The 21944-nt window shown below is 39.4% G+C and overlaps 1 long non-coding RNA gene and 1 pseudogene across 1 annotated transcript in view; both read right to left on the minus strand.

The window, feature by feature from the left end:
• Positions 1 to 1906: 1906 nt before the first annotated feature.
• The window catches only part of LOC114680257 (uncharacterized), a 111794-nt gene continuing 91756 nt past the window's right edge, over positions 1907 to 21944 (minus strand). Inside the window, exon 3 of the long non-coding RNA XR_003732369.2 lies at positions 1907 to 1999. This is a non-coding gene — a long non-coding RNA (uncharacterized LOC114680257). The remainder of the gene's footprint in view (positions 2000 to 21944) is intronic.
• On the minus strand, positions 6054 to 7832 carry LOC700381 (serine/threonine-protein kinase PLK1 pseudogene; annotated as a pseudogene).

Consider the following 21944-nt stretch of genomic DNA (forward strand, 5'->3'; position numbering starts at 1 on the left):
TAAATTAGTGATCCTTTTGCCTATAAGTCAAAAGGATTTGCCTGGCAAGGATTTTTTAAATCATTACAGTCTTATAGATTTATTAACATACTTCTTGGGACCGGTCATTGCTAAGGTCTACCCTTGCCAGTTCTCTCCCCTTTGAGGGCATCCCATGTCAAAACACACCTCACCAAGGCCAGTGAGGGCAAGAAATTCAAAGGTTCATTACTCATTCAGGGAAACTTAAAGTAAAGGAGTCCCTTTGATGTCATTTGATGTCAAGACCAAGGGAGAGAGATGGAGATCCTGGATGGGTACACAAACACACGCACACACACATCCTGGGAAAATATAAATAATGCTAAAGCAGATTAATTCTAGAATGGTGCTAGTGTGTGAGAAAACAGATAACAAAGATTAGCAGTAGTAAATAGGGCTAGGATAGTCTTTGGTTCTCTCTCCAGTAGGTGTTAACAGTTTCGTGAAATGTCGTTTACTGTGACTTATTCCTTCCAACTTTATTTCTCCATAGTCATTTCAAGAAAAGTGCTCAGGAACCTATTAGGTGTCTTCCATATTTAAAAAGAGTCTCCGCTGGGCGCGGTGGCTCACCCCTGTAATCACAGCACTTTGGGAGGCCGAGGCAGGCGGATCATGAGGTCAGGAGATCGACACCATCCTGGCTAACACGGTGAAACCCAGTCTCTCCTAAAAATACAAAAAAATTAGCCGGGCGTGGTGGCGGGCGCCTGTAGTCCCAGCTACTTGGGAGGCAGAGGCAGGAGAATGGTGTGAACCTGGGAGGCGGAGCTTGCAGTGAGCAGAGATCTCCCTGCTGCACTCCAGCCTAGGCGACAGAGTGAGATTCTGTCTCAAAAAAAAAAAAAAAAAAAAAAGTCTTTATTTTAACTCCAGGAATTTTTATATTATGACTTTTTATATACTATTTTTATATATGACTTGTTTGCTATTAGCCTTTCTACTTATTTAGCTACTTTGCTTCTCACCCTTTTTATTTCTTATTATAACTCATTTTCACTCTCTTGGTAATTTCCTACCTTTCTCCAATGTCCCTTATTAAGTTTTTATTCTCCCTCGGGTTCCTAATAATTTAGTCATCACTGCTGATGAAATGTTATCTTCTCTCTCCCGCCCCCTGTTCCTCATTCCCTGTCATTCCCTTATCTGCTTCCTTCTGCTTCTTCTTAGAATTCAATCAACTTTCATTTCATTTCTTCCTTAATATATGAACTTCTTATTCTTGTTATATATATCCACAATTGCTTGTCTGAGGCTGTTTAATTTAGTTTGAAATATTGTGTTAGACTCTTCTGCTTTGTAGTTGGTTTCTTGAGAGATAATTTTCATCAGGTAAAATGTCTGCTTCTCACTTTGTTTTTCTTTTGTAGTAACTGTGTAGATAAAGACTGTTTACATTTATGCAATTTGTGGGCAGAATGCCAGCAGGTTTGGTTACAAGTTTCTTGTATCAAGAGCATCTTTTTAAGTCAGTGTTGGCAAATGCACATCTTTACGAGAACAGACGAGATCGGTCACATTCAGGGTGGTATGGCCTTAGACTGCACATATTTAATGATTCCCCTTGTTTAGTTTGTTTATTTGGTTAGTGTGAGAAGAGACTGAATGTCCTGGATTTTATTTTTTTTTCTAGCAGGATCACAATATTTTCCCTTTTGCTTCTTTTCCCCTTCTCCTTCCATTCTCCAAAGGATGCCTCTCCTTTTATTGTACTCTTACTCTTTGGAAGCATTGCCTCCCAATTCAGTCACCACGCATCCCACACACTATTATATCCCTTCCCTGCAGCCAGTGCACTGATTTACCAGAAATATTTTTCAGTATTTTCACACTTACAGTGGACACTTCCTTTCTTGCAGGGGTAGGGGGTGGATTTTAGATCAGTTGTAGGCTCGCTCTTCTCTCATTCCCTCTTCCTCAGCAGTGTTTCCAGCATCCACTGCCAGCCCCACCTTTCTGCAAAATTTGAGAGATGGCTCTGTGAAAATAGGCAATTTTTTTGTACTTATAGTGAATTTGAAGTTTGTAATGTTCTCTGAATTCTAGTTATGCTATTTGCCTGATTTTATATGTTATATTGAGCAAAAGATACTACAAAGGAGTGGTCAGTGGGGATAATGCAGTGTCACAAAGCCAAGGAAAAATTTTTTTCAAGAATAAAGAAAAGATCAATATGTCAAGTGCTGCTGGGAGGTTGATTAAGTTGAAGGCTGAAAGCTTACCATTGGTTCAGGCAGCCTTGAAAAGTCTCACTGTTGAAAAGCCAGCACAAAAGACCTATTGACATGGGATCTACAAAGAAAACAGTGTGAGAAAGTGGATACAGTAAATGGAGCAAGTACAGAGCACTCATTTAAGAAGGCTTATTATAAAAGGCCAGATGCACATGTGGTAGTTAGAGGGCACTGTGGGGTCAAGTGTTTTTTTTTTTTCACCTTTAATTTAAGCATATATACTTACAAAAGTGCACATATTTTAAATATAACTCTTGATGAATTTTCAGAAACTTAACAGCCTGCAGATCAAAGAAAAGAGCATTACTACATCCCCAGAAGCCCTCGTGCTCCATGCACTCAAAAATTACCCCTAAAAGGGCAATCCCATACTGCAGTCCAACACTAGAGGGTTAGGTAATCTTTTCTTTCCGGTTTCCTTTGCCGTGTATTATTTTCTGAGAGAATTATTCACTTTGTTACAAGTAGTTATAGGTTTTTCATCCTCACTGCTATTTAATTTTCTATTGTCTGGATATATGTACTGTAATTTATTTATCCATTATAGTGTTGAAGGGAATTTGAAAAGTTCACAATTTTGGATGATTATGCATAGTGCCACTTTGTGCTATTAATAATTTCTTAGTTACTAGTCATATATCTTCTAGTACATGGATTTTGGTGACTTATGTATGAGTTTCCATGGGGCTTACACCTGGGAATCAAATTGCTGGATCATAGAAAAGACATATATTAAGAAACTATGGCCAAAGTATTCTAAATATTTTTTATTGAAACACTTTATAAGCATTTCAGTTGCTATTTTTGCTAAAACTTAGTTGCATTTTCATTTCATTTGATCAATTGTGATATATTATTTGCATTTTTCTGATGGCCAATGAGATAATATATTTATTGGCCAATTGGACCAGATGTAGTATCTTTTAAAATGTGTCAATTGTCAACTTTTCTTTTTGGTTAGCTCTCTTATCCTTACTGATTTTTAGGGTTTGTAAACATTCTGGTTATAAGTGATTTACTGGATGAAGTATATTTTGAGATGTGAAAAATATTAAAGTATGTTTTATACTAATAGCAGTAATTTGGTGATTCAAGATACAGAGAGAATAACTGCAGGAGAAAAACCCTTGAGTTAACAATAGTGGATGGGACCCAGGATAGTAATAGCTGACTACGGAAGCTCTATAATATTTAAATTTTTGTTATAGCTAAATGTTTCTGATATTTTACTATTATAAATGTGATGAATATTTTAAATCAGTAAAATTTTACCTATATATTGGATGATTGTCACTTTCTAAATATTGGAAATATTGATTAAAAAATGAAACAATTAAGGCTTTTGGTGCAAATATATAGGTAAAGCATTTTGTGCTGTGTGCATTTGCTTTCTGTTATAAAGACATTGCCACCGAGCCATGTTATTAATTCTTAGAATATTGTCATTTTACATTTAACTTTTACTTTTTAGTCTGTTTTTCTCCTTCAAGTCTTTTGACTAAATCCATTTTGCGTTATTTTATTAATTATATTGTTGCATCTTTTAAGCTTTTAACACTTTTGTTGAATGTCCTAAGTATATGCCAACCACTTGAACATTTTTTGTTTAATTTTTTATATTTTACTTTTTGGGTTTATTTTAGCAAGTTCTAGTTTGTCTGAATTTTTACGTTTCTCTTTTTTTTTTTTCTTGTTTATTTTAATTATGGTCTTTATATTGTATTTTTATTTTTGCTAAATATACTTTTAGTTTTTCTTAACTAACAGAAAATATATTAGAGTAGCTATTTAAATAACTCCTACCCTAGTTTTAATAGTTTTAATCCTTTATTTGGCCTTCGTGGATCTTTGGCCCTTTCTATCTCTTTTTTAGCAAAATAGATAATGCAAAAATCCATGGTCTTTGCTTGTGTAATTATGAATCAAAAAACAGGTCATGCAATAGTTGGCTATTTAACAAAAGAGAGAGGTTGACTGATAATTCTATTGATGAAAAGTACCTCTCTCGTGGATAAATTTAATCAAACAGTAAGTGTTCAAAAGATACTTCGGATTTCTTTTATATTCCTATATGCTAAGGCAACATTGACTAGGGCAGGAGTTACACAATTTTGGAATAAAGACAGTTTACTCTTTTGGAGATTACATAACAAACACAAAACAACTCTTAAAAAAGTAGCATGACCTTGGCTGTTATTTTAGAGCAAAAAGAATCCCGGCCTCATCTCTTACTTTAACCCTCAGTTGTACTAAAACAAGGGTGGACTCCTTAACAGTGTTGCTCAAGACTTTAGAAGAAGTTTTTATTTTTTTTTTTTTTAAACAAGTCTTATGTCTTTGCAGCCAGGTGCAGTGGGCTCATGCATGTAATCCCAACACTTTGGGAGGCTGAGGTGGGAGGATTACTTGAGCTCAGGAGTTTGAGACCAGCATGGCAACATGGTGAAATCCCATCTCTACAAAAAATACAAACAAAAAGTAACCGGGTGGTGATGTGCACCTGTAGTCCCAGATACTCAGGGGCCTGAGGTGGGAGAATCTCTTGAGCCCAGCAGGTTGAGGTCGAGAGGCTGCACTGAGCCGAGATCATGCCACTGCACTCTAGCCTGGGTGACAGAGTGAGATCCTGTCTTAAAAAAAAAAAAAAAAAAAAAAAAACAAAAAAAAAAACAGAAAAAAGGGGGCTCCTTTCAGTGTTAGACAAGGAGTACGGAGATAGGTCCTAGTGACCTAACACTGATTATCATTTTTTTTCTCAGTTTTACTCCAAGATTTCCAGTTTCCTTTTTTATTACAGAATGGTATTTTTTTCACCCTGCCTCACAATATAATTACCCTTTCAAATCCCCCCTTTCTGAAGAATTATAGATGCTTAGTCTTCTACTTTGCTCATTATCAGACACCCAAAGGTGGGAGTTGTATATGATTATTATTCTCAGCTGATTTACTTCTCTGTTTGCATGCATCTCCCCATAAAATCTAGTCTAGGAGCCGGAGGACTTTTCCACTACACACACACACACACACACACACACACACACACACACACACGACAAAGTTAAACACGAGATGCAACCTACATTAGGCCTGCTGTATCCAGCGAGCAGTGATGTCTGTCAAGTCATGGCGATATACCTCCACTTTCCACATCTCCCTGAGGCAAATAATAGGTTATTTCTATACTGAAAAGACTACTAGACTATACTTTCCAGTGGCTAATGTAATTACAAACAATTTAGATTTTTTTAAACTCCCCTCTAATATCCTGCATGAGCAGGATAAAATGTCTCTAATATTTTATCCTTCTAAGTTGCCTAAATTATAAATAAACTAAACCTTCTTCTTCTTCTTCTTCTTCTTCTTCTTCTTCTTCTTCTTCTTCTTCTTCTTCTTCTTCTTCTTCTTCTTCTTCTTCTTCTCCTCCTTCTCCTTCTCCTTCTCCTTCTCCTTCTCCTTCTCCCTCTTCCTCTTCCTCTTCCTCTTCTTCTTTTAGAAGATTCACATCTGTTTAACGTATATAAAGCCAAGGAAAGGACAGTCCCGGACTCAATAGAAAAATATTCTGTGAAATTCATATGGTGGGGTTGAGGGGGAAGGGACGAGTCTATAGAACCCACATCCGAACATGTACAAAAAATAACTTACACAGTAACCCCCATCCTCAAGGATGACGCAGATCTGCCCCGTCCCCGGGGCTCGGGGGCACACTGCAGACATGGCATTGTGGGAGACAACCATTGTGGGCTCCAGGTGCAGGTGGGAGTGAGAAGGGCATCAGTCCGGAGGGATGGGCGGCTATTAGGAGGCCTTGAAGCGGTTGCCGCCAGAGCACGAGCTCAGCACCTTGTCCACCATAGTGTGGGCGTAGCAGCCAGCTCCTTGCAGCAGCCTTACTCCTCCACGAGACTCAGGTGGTTAGGTGCGGAAGTTCCGCTTCTCGTCGATGTAGGTGACGGCTGCCGTCAGTAGGCACAAGATGAGGTTGATGTGATCCTAGAAGAAGTTGATCTGCACGCTGCGGTTGCTGAGGTGCAGGATGATGGCGCTGCGGGTGCGGAACCAGGTCCGCAGGTAGGGCAGCGGGGCGAGCTCATTGCCTTCGCGTGGCGTGATGTTGGTACCTGCCTTCAGCAAGTGCTCGCTCAAGTAACTGCGGACATATTTAAAGAGTGAGATCTTCTTCATCAAGGAATTGGGATGGGAATTCACGGTGAAGTAGGACTCGGTGCCATCACACTTTAGGTACTGCAGGCTGTCACCACCATTGAAGAGCACCTCCACGCTGCTATCCACAACTGATACCCAGGACCGTACTTGCCTGAATAGTCCATCCACTTGCTGACCCAGAAAAATGGAGATGCGGGCAAGATCCTCAGCCTCCTCTTGCCTGACCAGCCCTCCCTCCGAGGGCTTGGATGCATTGACTCTGTGCAGCATGCAGCATGTCATGAGGTGGCAGTCGACCACCTCACCCGTCTCTGAAACCCCTGGTTTTTCTTTTTCCCGGGGACTCTCAGGCAGGATATTCTCCAAGCGTTTATTTAGGACCGTGAGGGGCTTTCTGTTGCTGGGGTCCAGGCTGCTGGGAGCGACGGAAATCCTCGGTGGAATGGTCAGGCAGGTGATGGGGAGACGGGCTGGGATGTAGCCAGAAGTAAATAACTCATTGTTAAGCTGCTCGTTAATGGTTGGGCGGGCCGTGAGATCTGTCTGAAGCGTCTTCTGGATGAGGGAGGCGGCCACAGGGTTGATGCGCTTAGGAATACTGTATTCACTCTTCTTGATTTGGAGGTAGGTCTCTTTTAGGCAAGAGGTGCCAAAAGGTGATTTGCTCTTTGACGAGGTATACATGATACACCCACTGGACCGCACATACACTTCAAAACTGTGCCCTTTCTTGCTCAGCATCTCGGGAGCTACGTAATTAGTAGTTCCACACAGGGTCTTCTTTCTCTCACCGTCATATTCGACTTTGGTTTGCCAGTCCCAAATTCCCTGTTTTCACCTCCAGAACCTCATTCAGGAAAAGGTTGCCCAGCTTAAGGTCTCGGTGAACAACTCGGTTTTGGAGCAGGTACTGGCAGCCAAGCACAATTTGCCGCAGACTACATAGTGCCGGGCCTCAAGTTCAGTTAGGGCTTTCCTCCTCTCGTGCAGCTCCAGGAGAGATCTCCGGCGGCAGAGCTCCAACACCACCATGAACACAAAGTCCTTGTCCTCGAAAAAGCCGTGGAATCCTACGACACGCTGGTGGGCGAGGCTGCAGTGAATGGATATTTCCATGGACATCTCCTCATAGTGCGGCATGAGTAGCAGAGACTTAGGCACAATCTTGCCCGTGAACACTACCTTGATGTCCGCGACGGAGATCTCGGAAGCACTTGGCAAAGCCGTCCTTGCCTAAAAAGCGGTCCCACACATAGCGCTGCCGGCTGCGTGGGTCCACTAGGACCTCCGGGATCTCTTTCACGGGAGGAGCAGCCTCTGGAGCTCCCGGAGCTGCAACTCCAGGGACCCCAGCTTTCCCAGGGACTGCCGGTGCCCGTGTCGCTTCCCCGCAGTCACCGTTGCAGTCATGTTCCTGGAGCTGCTCAGCAGACGTGGGTCCCAGCAGAGGCTCCTCACCGCTCCGCTCCTCCACGAATTCCTAAAACCACTTTCTTTAAGGCTTTTGGCTCTTTCCTCTCTGGTTATAATGGAAACAATATAAGGGACCTGGCCATGGCAAGCCTAATTAATAGCAGGCAGCGTCGAGAAGTGGAAGTTCATCACATCCTCTATTTCCACTCACAAGCTCAGGTAAACATTTCGTAGGTTTCCCAGTTAGATTCTGACATCAGTAAGTTAGAAACAGCAGGACTTCACATTGATAGACCTCTTGCCAAAATTGTCAACTAACTTGTTTTTACAAGGAAAACTTTTTATCCCTGATATCATCTAACTCCTAAAAACTGGCATAATTATTTCTCATGACAACACCTGGCTTGGTAAAGACATTGTTAAAGTCAGGATTTCAGGATTGGTCAGTCTAAACTTGGAGAATTGTCTTCCCTAGGCTGCTCATTTCCTGATAGTTTGTGACTCCAGGAGAAACATGTCCGACCAATTTGGGTTTAATAAATGAATTCAAAAGAAGCAGCCACCAATCAAAATCTAACACAGAAATATTAATTGTTGCTTACTCAATGAGGGAAAATGGTGCTTGCAGGATGCAATGTCTTTGAATAAAGCAAACTGCTGATCTTCTACAGGGTTTGGACAAGTGAGATTGATGGACACACAGAAGCAAGACCTGTTAGGGACGTGTGAACCTTTAACTGTGGAGAGTTAGTTATTTAGGTGTAGCTGTTGCACATTAGCTGACTCCCAGAAGTGTGGATCTATCACAAAATGCTAGGCACCCAGAAGAGTTATTACCGATGTGAGGTTGTCACTGGTCAGTTAGAATTGTTTCACACCAGATCTGGTAGTTGCTTGTTACTACAGCTAAAGAATAATCAGTGCTTTTTTTCTAGATAATTAAAATGTTTTGCTCTCATTGAATATTTTACATACTACTGTGTACTAGCATTATACATGCTAATGTTTCATCTAATTGACCATATTTTAATACTTTGAGGGATGCTGTCTTATGACATTTTATCCCCATTTCCTATAGCATCTTGCATAATAAGTTATAATCACAAGCCCTAGTGGGGTAAGACATACTACGTGGCCAAACTCTTCAGGAATTTAGCAGTAGTACTGCCAGAGGAAAGAGGTCCAGTATCCTTTTAACAGGTTCAAGGAAAATGGATGGGAAAATAAAAGTACAGCCACAGAGATGGCTATAATTACATCACACATAAAATCTAGTATGCAGTAAACATATGGAAGGCTAGGACAGAAGTCAAAAGTGGAACCTAAAAACACTCTTCTATAGACCCTTCTTTGCTTGTGTCGCTCCTCAAACCTGCCTTCATCTGGGATCTCATCTGCACCTACAGGTCTGGTCCAATTCCCTTTTCCAAAACTGACCTTTTTCTCTGCCCCACCAACCTCTCCCCAGGTCAGCAGCACTGCAACATTATTCACATCTAAAACCTGGCTGAGAAGTTCATCTTTTCCAGAACACAGGACTCTTCTTCCTCTCCATGAGTCACACTAGGATTGAACACTGTGAACTTAACAATTATAGCCCTTGAGTCTCTGCAGACCTTGCCCTTTCATTAATGTTAACTTAAAATATTAGGGATCTGCCAAGGTTCCATACCCACGTGTGGTTCAGAGACTCATCTTAAGATTCTATACTCTGTCTAGAGGCTCACCTTGAGCTCCAGAAATAGAGCTAAAACTGCGGAGACTTTATGAATATCTGAGAATACCTAGAGGTGTGCTCTGAGATCAGTCCCTCAGACCAAATAATCTTTCCTCAGGTCCTCAACTCTAGGAACACTAGAGGGTCCCAGGTTTTCTTTCATCATGCTACTTCTGTATTTTTTTGAGCATCCTTTTTATAGCCAATGCAAGCCCTCACAAGATATAGCTAACTTTTATGAATTGAAAAGATTGACTAATTCAAGAGGATACCTTGTTTTGGTGTTATGAGACATTACTACAAAACATAATTTATAGTGCTCTGTACGTAAGCATTGCTATAGTGAACATCTATCATAAATGTAATAGGGAGTAAGTTTGTCAAATAAATATAACCATTGGTTAATGTCCAATTGAAAACAAATGGAAGGAAGGTATAGTAGGTATTGTCAAATATTTATATTCAATATGAAATATGTAAAGATGATATTAATAATGTGGTTTTGGACTAGAGTATAAGAAGAGAGTGTAAATTTTTCTTACAGCTTACTTAAACTTTGTGACAGATGACGAGTAATGAGAAACCAAATCCAAAGTGAACTGGAGCAATAAAACATTACCAGTTACACATTATTGGCCCCTGGGATTTCGCTCAGGAATTCTAAGCATTAGGAACACACCAGAAAGCCAGGACTGCAGTACCTTTCCAGCACTCAGCACAATGAATATCTATTTCTTGGATGAATAAAAGAGTGAATGATTTGAAGAGATTCCAAGATGTATTTCATTTTGACAATGAAAGAAGAAAAATATGACAAACTGGGAATAATGCAGAAGTTAGTATTAGGGAAGTTTTACACTTGGAAGAATTAATAGGGAAAGGTTTCTTTCGTACATGTATTTAATGAAGCTGAGAAGATCAGTAAACAAATAGAGAGTTGAAGTCACTGCAGCTCTATAATTTTAAGAGTTTATAGACAAAACACAGTTATTTTGGGAAATATGGATAAGGGTCTTTGAGCTAACAGTTAGTAGCATTTAGGGAAAAGAAATATGGTTGAAACAATAGTTTGTACATATAAGGTCATACACAAAATTCAGAATATTTTCATTTATTTTTACTAACATTTCCAGTTAATTACTGGGCTCTTATTAACCCACAACTTTATAATGGAACTAAACCCAATGTAAGAGTCTAATGGCTAAGATGAAAAACAGTTCTAAGGATTTTTGCTATAGAGACGGTGAGCAAGAAAGTAAATGTCTGCAAGAGAAACTATAGTGATAATGTTAGAAAAAGGTGTCATGAGATGGGCTTTCCTGTCCATTGATGGTGGAAGCAAAAATTGTTAAAATTTTTCTGCAAAAATAATTTGCCAATCAAATAAGTTATTAATGCCATTTGACCTGGTAATTCCATTTCTCAGCATCAATTCTGAAGATAAATTTAGACAAGAATTGAAATAAAAACAATATGAAAGAATGACAAAATATTTATCTTGATACAAAAGTTCAAAAACAGAAGTAAATTAAGGATATTATGTGAGATCAATACAATGAATTACTATACTCTTACTGACTTACATTTTTAAAGTAATTTTGGTAAAGACAATGACAATACTGTGAAGCTAAGAACAAATATGTGTGCTATATTTTTTATATGTGTGCTAATATACAAACATATTCATACAAACATATATCTACATAATAAAATCAAATATATAGATCATCACGTTAACACTGATTGCTTCTGTGGAGATAAATGTTATCTTCTTTTTTTTTCTTATTGTTTTCTAAGTTCTCTAAAATAAGCTTAAATTCCGTGTTACAATTTCAGGAAAGGAAGCATCAGGATTGAATGATAGCCTGAGGGAAAAAGGAACAGACAATGATATGTCCTAGGGTTGAGCCTTCCTAAGGACTGCCTAAATTTCTCTTTCTGGAGATGAAACATAGTTTCTACTCTCTGATATGACTGTTGGTATTTACTAAGATTAAAAAGGATAATATATTAGAGTATCCCACAAGTCACTAAACAAATGTTTTAACATCCCTAGAGATAGCACAATTAAGGCAGATTGGAAGATGATTAAATAATATCATCATCCAAAGTAACAGAAAAAAATGAATACACAGAAGTATTAGTTGATGAAAGTACTCTGTAAATATGATTTGAATGTGGAACACAGGGGTAAAGAAGCTATGCAGCCTCTGATCCCAGTCAAGCATAGTACCAGGTATTTTACATGAATGTTCATTTTGCTAGTAACAGACAAAGGTTTTCATAACTGAACCAGAATTGAGACTCTGAAAGTAAGTATGTACAGAGAGGCAAGTGTCCTCTAGCAATTGTCTTCAGACTTGGCATAGTTAAAGTACACTTACCCTGATTACCAATTACATCCCCTCATTTTCATGACAGAAAAAAATGAGCGTTACCTTCCATCGGGGTTCAGATAGGTACAGACAAAAATGTGGAGAGAGGGGAGGGTACTGGAAGTCGGTTATCACATGCGTTCAGTGACATTCTCGATGTAAGGGTCCAACAATTGTATTGTTCTTCACAAATGCAAAGGACATTCAAGAGCCCCCAAAGTGGCATTAATTATTTTATGTGTTAGTTCAAGAAATAACTGCATTACCCACACTGTTGATGGCAAAAAATAACCTTACGTAGAAAAATCATGGAACTAGAAGACTGTAAGTCACAAAATCATTCAGTCAAGGTGTACATTTCATGTGAAGGTGTTTTAGGGCATGTTAACACATTTATTATACTTATTACCTAACATATTCACAAACAGAATATATGATAAAAATATATTATCTTTTGAGGGAGGTGGTTCAAGACTAGATGCAGCTTGTATGAACCTCCTCCACAGAGAGGAACCAAAATAGCACGTATATATTCACGCTTCAAATAAATCATTTAAGCCAGAACACTGGGGTTCAACAGAGAAGCAATGGGAAGTAAATAAGAAGAGGGAAGGCCGGGCGCGGTGGCTCACGCATGTAATCCCAGCACTTTGGGAAGCCGAGGTAGGTGGATCACGAGGTCAAGAGATTGAGATCATCCTGACCAACATGGTGAAACCCCATCTCTACTAAAAATACAAAAAAAAAAAAAAAATTAGCCAGGTGTGGTGGCGGGCATCTGCAGTCCCAGCTACTCGGGAGGCTGAGGCAGGAGAATCACTTGAACCCAGGAGGCGGAGGTTGCAGTGAGCCGAGATTGCACCACTGCACTCCAGCCTGGTGACAGAGTGAGACTCTGTCTCAAAAAAAAAAAAAAAAGAAAAAGAAGAGGGAAGCTAGGCAGCCTGCTTGGCTGGTTGGCTGGGATTGGCTGAGAACTGAGAAAAGTGCCCAAATGCTAGGAAAGGGCAGGTAAGAATCCCCCAGAGCTCCACATTCCCATTGCAAACTTTCACAATCCTAGCTATTGGAAAGCCCCTCAATATGTGTAGGCCTCAACACTAACACAGAGAGTTGCCCAGAGGCTGCACAGAGGAACTACTCTAGAGATGTAACTCATGCTGAGTCCCATAGACTTCCAAACCCTGAGCAGCTGCAGCCTTTTGCCATTCTGAAAGTTAAGCCCCCCCAAAAACTAAATCCTATCCTGGGGCTGATGATACTGTTGCCGCCCCAGACCAAGGAGTGGGAGAGAAGGCTGGGCACCTTCTCACACTGCAAGAACAAATGCCCCCACAGCTGCAGCCTTCAATGGGAGCAAACCACAATCCCCACAGCTAACCGCCTACACAGCTCTCCTTGAGAATGGCTCCACCCTCCCCTCTCCCAGGCCTGCAGCTGGTGTTATTCCAAGAGCCCAAACTGTAAAAGTCTGTGTCCTGCCCTAGAGCCAGGGCTGTTGCTGCTTTTGCCACTGCTTGACCAAGGAGGAAGATGGGAAGCTGGGCACTTTCACATGCTGTGAGGACACATCGCACCATCACTGCCGCGGGCTGCTATGGGACCAAAGGGCAAGGAAACCACGCATCACAAAGCTACCTCCCTACATTGTCCCCACTGAGAATAACCTCACTCCACCTGGTGGAAAGCCCACAGTGTTGCTGCCACTGCCTACTGCTGACCATTTTGCCAGTCTCCTGGGGACCACTCTGCCTCTGCCTATCTCTGCCAGCACTTGAATGTACTACCAGGGTGCAAGAGGACAAGTCTGCTGGCCCATCCCATTGCCCTAGCACTTGTGCACCCAGGGGCCTAGAAATTGTCCAGCCCAGTCCACCATCAATTGCATCTAAATACTCTTCCCAGGGTCTGAGGTCAGGCCAACAAAACCTGCTGATAACACACAGCTGGCACTCACCCACATGCACCACCAGCAAAAAAAGGTGAATGGTACACTAAACTTGTTGCAGCTACCACAAACACCAACAGAGCCTCTTGGGTGCCAGGGGGTTGCTCCACCACCACTACTGCCATTGTTCATATCAAATCCACTGCTAAGGGACCCAAGAACCCTCTAACATGCCTGGACCACCACTGACATTACTGACACCAGAGTAAGTCACCTGGAACCCCAAGAATCAGGTTGATTGAACTCACTGACATTGGTGCCAGCATATGCCACAGTGGAGCCCAAGGACAAGCATACTCAACCCAATGCTATTACCAGTAGGGCCTGAAGACTGACTCACTTGGCATTATAATCTCCAACAAAACTTTACCACAGCTTCTACTTATAACTGCACCCTAAGCTACTAGAAAAATCACAGATATCACTGACGCTCTTTACGGCTAAATAAATCATATAGAGAGAACACTACTGCATGCATCCAAAATCAAACCAAAATGTCCTACCCAACAAAATATATATTTATTCATATATATATGTATATATATATATTCTGAAAAAGTCCTCTCCTATGAAAGAAAATTTTAAAAATTAGAAGAAACAACTGTTATGCAAGATGTATGGGTATCAATGAAAAGACACAGGAAACATGAAAAAGCAAGGAAGTATGACACATCCAAAGGAACAATTTTTCTCCAGCAATAGATCCTAATCAAAACGGACTTTATAAAATCCCAGATAAAGAATTCAAAACATTGATTTTAAAGAAGCTCAGAAAGATAAAAGAGGATTGTGTAAAAAATATAGAGAAATTAGAAAACAAGAATAGGAATTAGAAATTTACCAAAGAGACAGACATGTAAAAGACAACCAAATAGAAATTCTGGAACTGAATAATTCATCAAATTAATTACAAAACACACCTGAAAACTCCAGCAATAGACTAGATCAAACATGAGAAAGAATCTCAGAATTTGAAGACAGAACTTGTCAAATAACATAGTCAGACAAAAGTTTAAGAAAAAGGCTATAAAATAATAAGCAAAGCCTTTGTAAAATTTGGGACAACATTAAACAATAGAATATTAGAATTACCAATGCCTCTAAGAGCAAAAGGAGAACAAAGTCATTGGAAAACCTGCTTAACAAAATAATTAATAAACTCAAATAGGCAAATGACACAATGAATATTGCTGAATGAATGGATATAATTAAGAACTTTTAGCAAGTGTCAGAAAGCCTCTGACAGAAGTCCGAATCACAAGACAAGGGCCATCACTCTTTAGGATCTGAACTCCCCCAAAGCCACCTAACCTATTCCCCAAATTCATCCAGGACTATGAGCACCTGAAAGTACTTATGAAAACGAATACACCCATAAATTATAGGTCTCAATACTCATTACTCACATGGTTAGCCAGAAACTTAAGTCCTCAACTATTTGGTTATGTGAATTATAAACATGTAAATGTTCCTTGATACCTTGGGGTCATTGTGTCCTCTCACCAAAGATCTATCTTTATTCCTAATATCAAAAATTCTATGTTTTATTCAGTCATTACTTCCCTTGATATAAATATGCACATTCCACTCAGGCTTCTCAATTCTTTCTAATTCCATTTCTTAGGGGGACATGCCAATTATCTCTTGCTGCAAAACTAATTATCTCAAAATATAGTGACTTGAAATGAAAGGCATTTTATTACATCACATGATTGTGTTGATTAGAACTTGGGCAGGCCTGGCTGGGTGGTTTTCTCTCTTTGACATTGACTGACATTGTTCACATAACTTCACTTTCATGCCTTGTACTTGGAGAGTGACATCTGGAAGACTGGCTGCAGCTGGGCTCCTTAGTTCAAGTTCTCCTTTCCTTCCCCATGTATTCTTAGGTCTCCTTCATGTGGTGTCTCCACCTGGGAAATCAGATTTTTAAATGGTAGCTCAGAGCTTAAGAGATAAAGGCAAAGGCTTCTAATCGTCTTAAAATCTAGCCCTGCAACTGCCATAATTTCACTCTCACTCCATCCCATCATGCCATGTGCTCAGAGGACTCTCAGTCCAATGGGAAGGAAAATAAATCCAACCACCCAATGGGAGAAATGTCAGAGAATCTGTTGACATCATTACTCTGCTACCAACTTTCCTACAGCCACAAATTATTTGTATTTATCCCACATGGAAAATGTGTTAATTTCCTGTATGATGCCCAACGTCTCATTCAACTTTCACATCATCGCAAAGTCCAGAATCTTGTTATCTAAATCAGGACCATGTTATGAATCTCCTCAAGAGGAGTTCCAGTCAACTAAAGAGACAAATCATCTACACTCCCCTACACAAAACATAAAATGTGAAACTGAGGTACGGCAACCTTCAAAATGTGGGAAAATAGGAACCACAAAACAGATTTCTTCATAGCAGCTCTGAATCCAGCCAGCCACATGTTGACATGTTGACAGTTCCTTGATCAGGGCTCTGCCCTGGTTCCTGAAAAATATTCGCAGTTGTATTTGGATTCACTCTGTGGATTTGAGTCATCCTTCCTTTTCTATTAAGAAATGCATCAGTTTTGCAGTTGAGTAGCCTTCTCAGCCTACTTCCTGTCTATGGAAGGTTAGGAGAATAAATATTATTTGTTTTTCATTTTGTACTGTGTATGTCTGTTTTAGGTCAAACTGATAAGTCTTTCTGTTAGAGTATAAATCTAAAAATTTGTAGTTATCTACTATATCAAATTATATTTCATTCCATTAGACAAAAGCCACACCCGTATTACTTCACAAGACAGACACTTACCTGACTTAAGCATTTTGTATTTTGGAAAAAAAAAAAATTCTTAATATTCTTTAAAATACAATTGCTTAAGCAAAAGAATCTGTAAGGCATACCCTTATATATTTCTGAGGTATTTAACAAGGGGCCTTACAGCCTCATTCTGACTTCAATTTTTCCCAGAGTTCTGGACTTACTTCTTTGGGCTTAACTTTTGCTCTAAGGACATTTCTGACTTTCAGAATATTTTGCTGGCTAGAAAGACTTTCCTGTGCACTCTATATGTCCTCTAAATTATGTTAAAATAATGAGGCAGTCCTGGCCAGGCGCAGTGGCTCATGCCTGTAATCCCAGCACTTTGGGAGGCTGAGGCGGGCAGATCACGAGGTCAGGAGATCAAGACCATCCTTGCTAACACCGTGAAACCCTGTCTCTACTAAAAAGTACAAAAAGTTAGCCGGGCGTGGTGGCAGGTGCCTGTAGTCCCAGCTACTCGGGAGGCTGAGGAAGGAGAATGGCATGAACCCAGGAGGCAGGGCTTGCAGTGAGCCAAGATGGTGACACTGCACTCCAGACTGGGCAACAGAGCAAGACTCCATCTCAACAACAACAAAAAAAGAAGAGACAGTCCCTAACTTTCTTCTTATATTGTATTCTAGACTAGACTATTTTACCATAGGTTGAATAGTGAATATTTCAGCATTCTGCCTTGAAATCTCCTGAGCTAGATCATTGAGTTCATTAGTTAGGTAAAATTTCATATTTCCTATATTACTTCAAGTCAAAAGGGTTGCCAAACTTTATACGATAAGACTAGGGTCCCCTTTTCTTCAGTTCTAACAATGTTCTCTTCATTGTCTTTCAAGTATTCATAAATGATCTCCCCAAACTCTTCTAGCTTTCCTTAACCATCTCCTTGAGGCCATTCTAACATCTGCCACCAGTTTCAGATTTTTGTATTGAAATACTTCATTTCTGGTCACAAGTACTCTTTTTGTTATCTATTGCTTTGTAAAAAAGTACCCAAACTTAGTGGCTTGAAATAGCAACCATTTACTTAACTCACACAATTTTATGGGTCAGGAATTTGGGCAGGGCTCAACTGGGTGATTCTTCTGCTCTATATGTCATCAACTGGGGTGACTTAGTGGTGTCTACCTAATGGGGAGGCTTATCTGGAGGGTCCAAGTTAGTCTCATTTACAGGCTTAGCACTTTGCAGGGGATGTTGTTGGAAACATTGGACTTAATTGGGCCCTCTTTCATGTAGCCTCAGAGCCCTTCCCCCCCGATCCTCCTGCATCCCCTCCTACTACCATAATTTTACTGGAAGGGTGGTCTGTGGGAAAGGTAGTTTATTGGATTTTACTGAAAGGTACCTGTTGCATCAGGAGTGAAAGGGAAAGGCAAAAACTAATCTTCCCCTCCCCCCCAAAAGAATTGGCTCTAAATGGCAGAGATTTACTTCTACTGCATGCTATGGTCAGTCACAGATCAGGCCAGGTATAAAGGGAGAGAAAATACGCCCCACACTTGATGGAAGGAGTGTTATCTTATTCTTCCTTCAATGTTTATTTGCATAATATGAGGTCTCACTATAAATCATACATACAAATTATTGGGAAGCTTGCACCCAAGGTACTAGTAGCTCTACTTTTGGAAGTTTGAATATCCAACATAAAAGTCTTTTAAAAAAATAGTTAGGCACTGCATAAGGATATATTGGTCAACAACAGACTTCATCTATGACAGTCGTCCCATACAATTATAATGTAGCTGAAAAACTCTTAATACCTAGTGATGTTGTAGCTGTTGTAACTTCACAGCACAGGGCATTACTCACATGTTTGTGCTGATGCTGGTGTAAACAAATTGCACTGCCAGTCTTACAAAGGCATAGCACACACAATTATGCACAGTACATAATACTTGATTATGATCATAAACAACTATGTTACTGGTTTATGTATTTACTGTACTTTTTATCATTGTTTTAGAGTGAACTCCTTCTACTTATAAAAAAGAAGTTAACTGTAAAACAGCCTCAGAGAAGTCCTCCACAAGGTATCCAGAAGCAAATATTATCATAGGAGATGAAAGCTCTATGCACATTATTGCCACTGAACACCTTCCACTAAGATATGGAGGTGGAAGACAGTGTTGTTGATGATCCTGACCCTGCGTAGGACTAAGATAGTGTGTGTGTTTGTGTCTTTGTTTTTAACAGAGTTTAAAAAGTAAAAAAATAAAAATAGGCCAGGTGCAGTGGCTCATGCCTGTAATCCCAGCATTTTGGGTGGCCGAGGCAGGTGGATCACCTGAGGTCAAAAGTTTGAGACCAGCCTGGCCAACATGGTGAAAACCTGTCTCTACTAAAAATACAAAAATTAGCCGGACACAGTGGTGTGCTCCTTTAATCCCAGCTACTCAGGAGGCTGAGACAAGAGAATTGCTTGAACCTGGGAGGCAAAGGTTGCAGTAAGCCAAGATCATGCCACTGCACTCCAGCCTGGGCAAGAGAGCGAGACACCATCTCAAAAATAAATAAATCAATAAATAAAATAAATTTATATAAAAAATAAGGATATAAAAAAATGTTTTTTGGACAGATGTACAATGTATCTGTGTTTTAAAATGGGCTATATAAAAAAGTCAAGAAGTTTAAAAAACTAAAATGTTTATAAAATATAAAATAATAGTAAGTTAAGGTTAATTTATTATTGAAGAAAAATATCTTAAATAATTTTAGTGTACACTGTTTGTAAAGTCTACAGGAGTTTACAGTAATGTCCTAGGCCTTCATATTCATTTGCCACTCACTCACTGGCTCACCTAAAAGTCAGCAACTTGCAGTCCTGGAGCCTCCATTCATGGTAAATTCTCTATACAGGTGTACCTTTTAAAAATCTTTTACATAATATTTGTACTATACATTTACCATGTTTAGATGTTTAGATACACAAATACCGTTTTGTTACAATTATTTACCATATTCAGTACAGTAACATGCTGTATAGATTTGTAGCTTTGGAGCAATAGGCTCTATAATCTAGCCTTGGTGCATAGCAGGTTACACTATCTGGGTTTGTGTAAGTATACTCCATGATGTTCACAGAATGATAAAATATGTAATGATGCATTTTTTTCAGAATGTATCCCTATCCGTCATTAACCCGTACATGACTGCGCAGTTTTGTGCTGTCTCATGCTCCTCCACTCTCCAAACTCAGTTCATCTCTTTCTCATATACAGCCTATTTCTTTCTTTTCTTCTTCTAACTTGACCCAGTCTACTTAGGAAAATCTACGGGTTTGTCCCTGTTTTCTCTCTTTTTCTTCCTTTCTCTTTTTTCTGTATGCTAAACAACATACTCTGCTTCATACTCGTCCATGTCCCTATTGTTTTTAGAGCCCATACTCCAGTTCCATCTCATGCAACTTTCCCCTTTGCTCGCTGAATTTCTGCCACACAATCTTGCACTTTGCAGGTTTTTCTTGCCTAAAATATGTGTGTACATTTCCAACAATCCTCTGTTGTGGTTATCTGGACAATATGTCTCTTCTAGAGAATTGTAAGTTCCATGTAGACAAAGGCCTCATCTGTTTCAATACTATTATTTGCCAGCAGCCAACACAGTTACTGATACACATTTGATGTTCAGAAATTATTTATTCAAAAACTAATTAGAAATGTGAATACAATCAAAGTTAAGTGAGAAATTAGGAATAGAGATGTATCTATCCACAAAAAAAGTCAAAAATGTTAAAATGAAATTATAACTAGTTCCCAGTGTCACACTACTAATGCCTGTCAAAATGCCCAGAAATCGTTTGAGGCATTTCTATATAAATGTTCTTCTACCTCCTCCAACCCTGATATTTGAAATGAAGACATGCAACACATAAAACCTATTTCCATTTAATTCATGCTTAATGTTTAAGGTTAAAGCAGTATTATTTTCTTTCATTGGGTTAAACAGCCTTTTGGAGGCTAAACAGGACAATAAATCAACACTGCTCATAAAAAATGCATGTTTGTTTTTCAGATTTCCAAGTTTTGGAACACAACCACACTAAGTGGAGACCTGCTAAATAATCTACGAGTATAGAAAAATAAATAGATTATGTGCCATTTTCCAACAGCATGGTACAATTTTTGACAGCCATTTATATCTTCAAATTCTTTTTCACTATGAATTCTGAGACAGCATTTTGGAAGATTTCTAACCTATCTCCTGTTTATTGAATTTATACAACAAATGAATGTGAGTATTTTGGGAGGATTTTCTCCATTCTCATTGCATGAGTTTTCAGTGTTACATTAAAAACTGTATTTCCTCAACCCACAAGACCTACAACCTTCACAATCAGTGAAACTTTGTAAATATCTTCTAAGGCAGCAGTGTTGGTTTAGTACACTATAAATGCTTATCATTGCCTCTAGAATATTTTATGTTTGCTATCTTCACAAAGTAATAATTTTTCTTAACACGTATTACCGATTTAGAAGTATGAATCTTAGAATGTGAGCCCTGAAAAAGACCTTGAGAAGTCTTCTAGTCCACATCCTTGTATCCATATAGGTCAACTACACCCCACCCTGGATAATGTTCATTGATCCCATATTTAAATACTTCAGCAGGAAGAGGGTTCTCTTTGTTTTTGTCTGTGGTAGATTTCAATGTTTAATAACCCATAAAGCTCTTAGGACATTTTTCCTTATATCTACCCTAAATTACCAATGGCACACGGATTTAGAGTTGAATCTTAAGTAACTAGAATAAATTACCTCTGCTATGGAAATAGACATCCGCTCTGAATTTGAAAAACTGTTGTCTGTGTGAAATAAACTGAAAATATTACTTCTCAGGGACGGAGTACGTGATTTTCAATCAAGTGTCCCAACTCCACAAAGTGTTTGTGCTGTAGTAAGCTAAATGACTGAATAGCCTTGGTGTAGCCTTCCAAGACACTTGTGAGCAGTGTAAACACCAGAGCCAAAACAGAGTGCAAGAAATGAACCATGACAAGAAATCAGACAAAATTATGGTCAAGACGTCTGGGTGATGGGTTATGCACATGCACAGGCATCCCACACACATCTCAGCAAACACTATGTTTAAGCAGATGAGGACAAGCGGAGCCAAGGTTCCTGTGCATATCAGTGCTTCATGTTGGTGAAGGGGACTTCACCAACAGAGACTCCTTTCTAGGATTTTATTCGGATAATACCACTGTATTATTCGTGATTAGACAACTTATTTATCTACAGGTGAAAATCTTTCCTTTTACTCATTCT

This window comes from Macaca mulatta, chromosome 8 (genome assembly GCF_049350105.2).
Source record: "Macaca mulatta isolate MMU2019108-1 chromosome 8, T2T-MMU8v2.0, whole genome shotgun sequence".
Taxonomy (NCBI): Eukaryota; Metazoa; Chordata; class Mammalia; order Primates; family Cercopithecidae; genus Macaca; species Macaca mulatta.